This window comes from Pleurodeles waltl, unplaced genomic scaffold (assembly GCF_031143425.1).
Source record: "Pleurodeles waltl isolate 20211129_DDA unplaced genomic scaffold, aPleWal1.hap1.20221129 scaffold_70, whole genome shotgun sequence".
NCBI lineage: Eukaryota > Metazoa > Chordata > Amphibia > Caudata > Salamandridae > Pleurodeles > Pleurodeles waltl.
This window is the reverse complement of record NW_027150391.1, coordinates 2,314,689-2,320,688: the sequence shown is the minus strand read 5'-3', so window position 1 is coordinate 2,320,688 and position 6,000 is coordinate 2,314,689.

The window sequence follows — 6,000 nt, the reverse complement described above, 5'->3', positions numbered from 1 at the left end:
GATCCTGCTCCAGCGACGCCTTCCAAAGGGACCAGCGACCTCGACATCCTCTGAGGACTGCCCCTGCTTCGAAAAGACAAGAAACTCCCGAGGACAGCGGACCTGCTCCAAGAAAAGCTGCAACTTTGTTTCCAGCAGCTTTAAAGAACCCTGCAAGCTCCCCGCAAGAAGCGTGAGACTTGCGACACTGCACCCGGCGACCCCGACTCGGCTGGTGGAGATCCGACACCTCAGGAGGGACCCCAGGACTACTCTGATACTGTGAGTACCAAAACCTGTCCCCCCTGAGCCCCCACAGCGCCGCCTGCAGAGGGAATCCCGAGGCTTCCCCTGATCGCGACTCTTTGAACCTAAAGTCCCGACGCCTGGGAGAGACCCTGCACCCGCAGCCCCCAGGACCTGAAGGACCGGACTTTCACTGGAGAAGTGACCCCCAGGAGTCCCTCTCCCTTGCCCAAGTGGAGGTTTCCCCGAGGAACCCCCCCCTTGCCTGCCTGCAGCGCTGAAGAGATCCCGAGATCTCTCATAGACTAACATTGCGAACCCGACGCCTGTTTCGACACTGCACCCGGCCGCCCCCGCGCTGCTGAGGGTGAAATTTCTGTGTGGACTTGTGTCCCCCCCGGTGCCCTACAAAACCCCCCTGGTCTGCCCTCCGAAGACGCGGGTACTTACCTGCAAGCAGACCGGAACCGGGGCACCCCCTTCTCTCCATTCTAGCCTATGTGTTTTGGGCACCACTTTGAACTCTGCACCTGACCGGCCCTGAGCTGCTGGTGTGGTGACTTTGGGGTTGCTCTGAACCCCCAACGGTGGGCTACCTTGGACCAAGAACTAAGCCCTGTAAGTGTCTTACTTACCTGGTTAACCTAACAAATACTTACCTCCCCTAGGAACTGTGAAAATTGCACTAAGTGTCTACTTTTAAAACAGCTATTTGTGAATAACTTGAAAAGTATACATGCAATTTTGATGATTTGAAGTTCCTAAAGTACTTACCTGCAATACCTTTCGAATGAGATATTACATGTAGAATTTGAACCTGTGGTTCTTAAAATAAACTAAGAAAATATATTTTTCTATAACAAAACCTATTGGCTGGATTTGTCTCTGAGTGTGTGTACCTCATTTATTGTCTATGTGTATGTACAACAAATGCTTAACACTACTCCTTGGATAAGCCTACTGCTCGACCACACTACCACAAAATAGAGCATTAGTATTATCTATTTTTACCACTATTTTACCTCTAAGGGGAACCCTTGGACTCTGTGCATGCTATTCCTTACTTTGAAATAGCACATACAGAGCCAACTTCCTACAGTGGTGAAGAAAGAAATTATGGCTTAAACCCAAATCTGTGACAGGGGGTGAACAATTGATTTGTTAATATTCCTTACATCATCTGTTCTTTTTGCTTTTGTCACCATAGGTTGGAATGGTATGCCCAGAAGAAGGTCCCGTCCCGCGCTCACTGTGCTGCTGGATTCAAGCTAGCCTTGCTGATGACGGACGAATCCCTGAAACTGGTCCCAGGAAGCTTGTTTCCGGTCCAGGGAGGGCCTGGCAGTTCAGTCTGGACTGTTCCCATGGGGAGCAGGGTCAAGACTGATTTGCAAATAGCAAAGCCCAAACTGGGGTGGCGTGGTGAGCAAAACAACAATGGATTAAACCCAGTTCTTTGACTAGGGTGAATGTTTGATTTGTTCAGCATTCCGTCCATTATCTGTTCTTATTGCAAGGTACTGGTTTGAACAGAACAAGGGTGGTCCCTGTATATGACCCTCACTCCATTGCGGTCGGCGTGACTTATTAGATTTCACGCGGTCTAGCTCGACCAGATAGCCCAGGTTGGCATTCTTTGCTTTAAAGCACTATATTTGCAGATATTCTTTCAAAAAATGAATATCTTGATGTATACTTATTGGATTTTGTTGTTTTGGTATTGTTTCGTTCATTAAATTAAGCTTTATGCTATTAACCCGGTGTGGATTATTATTGTTGTGTAGAGTTTTCACTGTTTTACTGTTGCAGAAATACTTTACACATTGCCTCCTAAGTTAAGCCTGCCTGGTATGTTGCAAGCTAGCAGAGGGTAAGCACAGGTTCATTTATGGTCTGTTTCTGACTTACCCTGACTAGGATTGTGGCTTCTACGTGGGCAAGGTGCATACTCTTGCCAACCAGAAACCCAATTACTAACAACACTGCTTACTTTAATGGGCTATAATGGAGACTGAGGCTCGTCCTTGGGGGAGGCATCTTGGAGCAAGGTTTGAAATGAGAAATGTACTGTAACAAAATGGGTTATTGGTTGAGAAAGGAGAGAGCCCCACTGAAGTAATAAACACAATAATTTGTCGGGGTGAAGCTTGGCAAAAAAACCTATCAGGTTTAACTTAGAGGCAATGTGTTAAGTATTTATGCAGCACTCAAACAATAATAAAGTTTTTAAAAAAACACAGAAAGAATCCGAAACCAATTTAGAAACATAAAGTAAATGTCAATAAATAAAATGACACTAAAACAGCAAAAATCCAATAAGTGGAACTGGAGTTATGAATTTTAAAGTGTCAGGTAAAAATAGCATGAAGAAGAATAAATAGCCATTTATTATTATCTGCTTTTGTTAGACTGAGTCAAAGCCAAAGGTTCAGGCCAATGTTTATGGAGCGCCGGTCAGATGCAGGGACCGGGATCATCCCATTTCCGGGATTGCCTTCTATTAATTCTAGTTCCACATGAGCAGTCTCAGCTGGAGCTTATCATTGTCAGGGTGTCGAAGAAGATTTATGTTGTTGCAAAGGGTAGGTCACCATCGGAGCGTTGCATTTGTGGGATACGCTGTAGATTATTGCTGATACGAAGAGCAGATCACAGTTGGAGCTTTGAGTGGGTGAGAGACACTGTCATTTCTGACATGAAGAGCCCAGAACTCCTGTTTTTTCACCTGCCTGGAATCCAGTTCTTGCAGTTTTGAAGTACAAGGAGTACATTCTGACATGAACCTAGGGTTCAGGACCTGGGGAAGCACTTCTTGAGGGGTGGGAGACCAGCAGCAGGGTCCATGCAGGTCCAATTAGTGCTGGTCAGATGAGCAGTTGCAGGGAAGGCTTCTAGTAGCTTTTTGTGGTCGGTCAACTCACCATAGAAATCCCTTTTGTGTTCCTGAATTCTAGGCAAGCAGGTCCAGTCTTCCTTCTTCAGACAGCAGGGCAGTCCTGATTCTTACACTGGTGCAGGAATATTCTGATGAGAGGTTCTGAATGTGTCACTTTTATCCCCAGTGCCAGCCCGGGGTCACTCTCTTTGTCTACCCCCTAAACTACTTCTGATCAGTTCTTCCCCTTCCCCTGTTGCCTGGTTCCAAACTGCCTAGGTGAGCAAAGACCAGACAGGCCCAAGTGTGGACTGCAATTGCTAGTGACAGGGCAGGCAGCTGCAGAAGTCAGGAGCAGGTGGATACAGCCCACAGGCTACCCTTTAAAGCTCAGGAAATGTTGAGTACAACCTCCAGGTAATCCTGCTCAGGAGAGGAACACCCTTCCCAACACCCAAGGCCCTTTTGCCATCTGCTTGGAAGGAATACTCTTACTCATGTGACTCTGGACACTGATAGAACAGCACATTTGGCTTTAGCACGAAAATGCCAAATTTACCATTAGAGAGCATTTTGAAATGCAGTTCAAATGGCAGAAACAAACAAGTATCTCTCTATCTGCTCCAAGCTGAAGTTATCACTTATTATGTATAATAAGGTAACCCAGTTTTAGTCTATGGCGAGTTATCCTTGCTATAGTGAAAAATGACTTTATGAGTTTGTCTTTGTCAGAACATGTAAAACAGAAGTACACATGCCCTAATTGTTTTATACCATGCACCCTGCCATGTGACCCTCTAGGGCCTACCACATGGGTCACTGATAAGAATGAAAAAAGAAGGTTTGAGACTGTAAAAATGTTTATTTGGCCAGGTTGAAATGTCAGTTTATAACCGCACAACAAAGTGCAGTGTCAGGCCTGAATTATTTTTTAGTGCTCGTTTAGTGGGTGGCACAATGGCACAATTAGTGCTGCAGAACATTCGTAGCATGAAAGCCCTGGGTATGTCATATCATATACAAGGGACTATTAAGTAAATTGTATAATCCAATCATGCAGCAGCAGCAGGTAATATATCAAAGTGGCAGGGCGAGCGAAGTGGCCCACTGCATCAAAAAAAGTGAAAACAGTACAAAAGCATGCACAATAAAAACACAAGCGTGCATTATATTAAAACTAAAAATCAAATAATTGTACTTACCTGGGCTGCATCGTTCTCTGTGTCCTTCCTAATCTTTGACCAGCACGAGTGGAAGCTTACCCTTCCCTAAGCAATCCTGGTGCTGCTCTCATGCCAAACAGCATGAGAGCAGTGCCAGGATTGGATGGAGTTGGCCAAATGCTCTTTCAGGCCTTATTGGCCTGTGCTTGGTCTCCACCCAGCTGTCCAAGGCAGCCGGATGGAGAGCTTCAAAGTGCGCATGTGAGTTTGGCTGGCACAAGTCTGACAGCCAAATTCACATGCGCACTTTCCAGTGTCTGGCCAGCACTGCTGTAGTTCTTTGTGAAAAGAGGATGCATCCCTTATTGCCATTTTATTCTTCAAGTTTAGCATGGCTCGCCGCAGGTGAGGGGATGACGCTACCCCACCCTCAAGGAGAAAATGCCACTGCAATCATGTTTATACCACTTTTACCATGTCTAAAGGAGAGAGCACAAGCACTTTCCCACTGGTTAGCAAGCAAGGATAAAGTGCACAGACTTGAATGCCAACAAATCAGGTTCAGCAAAGGAAGGCAAAAATCTAGATTTACTCTACAGAAAGGGTCAGGTCCAACATGTACATTGAGGTAGAGCAAGGGCATGCTCTGGTGGATGATTTGATGGTCAAAAGGAGAACGCTGGGTCACATTTTAATACTGTGGATTAATAGTGTAGAACAATCTTGTTCAGAGTCAGTGAGTGTTCTTAATGAGTGGATTGGAGACAGAGATGGCAGAGCTATGCAGGCAGTGGCATGAACCATTAGCATTAGCTGCTGCAAAAAGTACAGAAGAGACTTGAAGTCAGCAGCAATAGGTAGCTAAGGCAGTATAAAAACAGGCAAATAGCAAATTTTTAAAAATCCAAAGCATTCAGGTGCTGATATGCTTCCAAGCAGAATTCAAAGTGGCACACTTGTTTTACAGTGACAGGGGGAAGTGTGGCAAAAGTGGTAAGGTTGGACAACAGCTTGAGACCACCAGGGTATTGCAGGGGTATAACAAAGGCCCCTAAGGCCCCTGCGACACAATGGGAAACTCACCCTTGAGGGGACACCCTTCAGTCAAAGGTCTATGGATCTGTGCAAGATATGGGAGACTGGAGGGGGCATCATTTTACGTTATACCACTGGGGAATGGCTGTTCATGGAAAGGATAATAAACTCTGTTTATTATCCTTTCCATGTGAAAGGGGTGGGGCATTGGGGGTAACGAGCAGAGGGGTGGCCAAACACACATACGCTCTGTGCTCTCTCCAGCCCAGCACTGTGATGCCAGGCTGGAGAGAGCCTGCACAGGCTCCCAGTCTGCCTGGGAGCGCCCTGGCTGAGCCTGCAGCAGCAACGGGAGAGGAACGGCACTTGTCAAAGCCAGTAAGTGATTTTTTAAACATTTTTTTATTAATTTTCTCCCACGCCCCTCTGCCCCCACACCCCTGCGCCTCCTGCCCCACCACGACCAAGCCCTGCAAGCCCCTCCTACATAAAAGGTGTCATCCACCTAACCGATTTACATTATATAGGGATGGCTGCTCGGAAGATCAGAACGTGTACAACAGAAAATATGAGCAACATTAGAAGTAAGCGCTGCACAACAAACATAAATGGCTGCACATTTCTTAAATTTGGGTGCCCATGAAGATGACATCACGTGGCAGATTATTGGAAAAACAGGTTTCTCTTGTCCCACCAATGAAT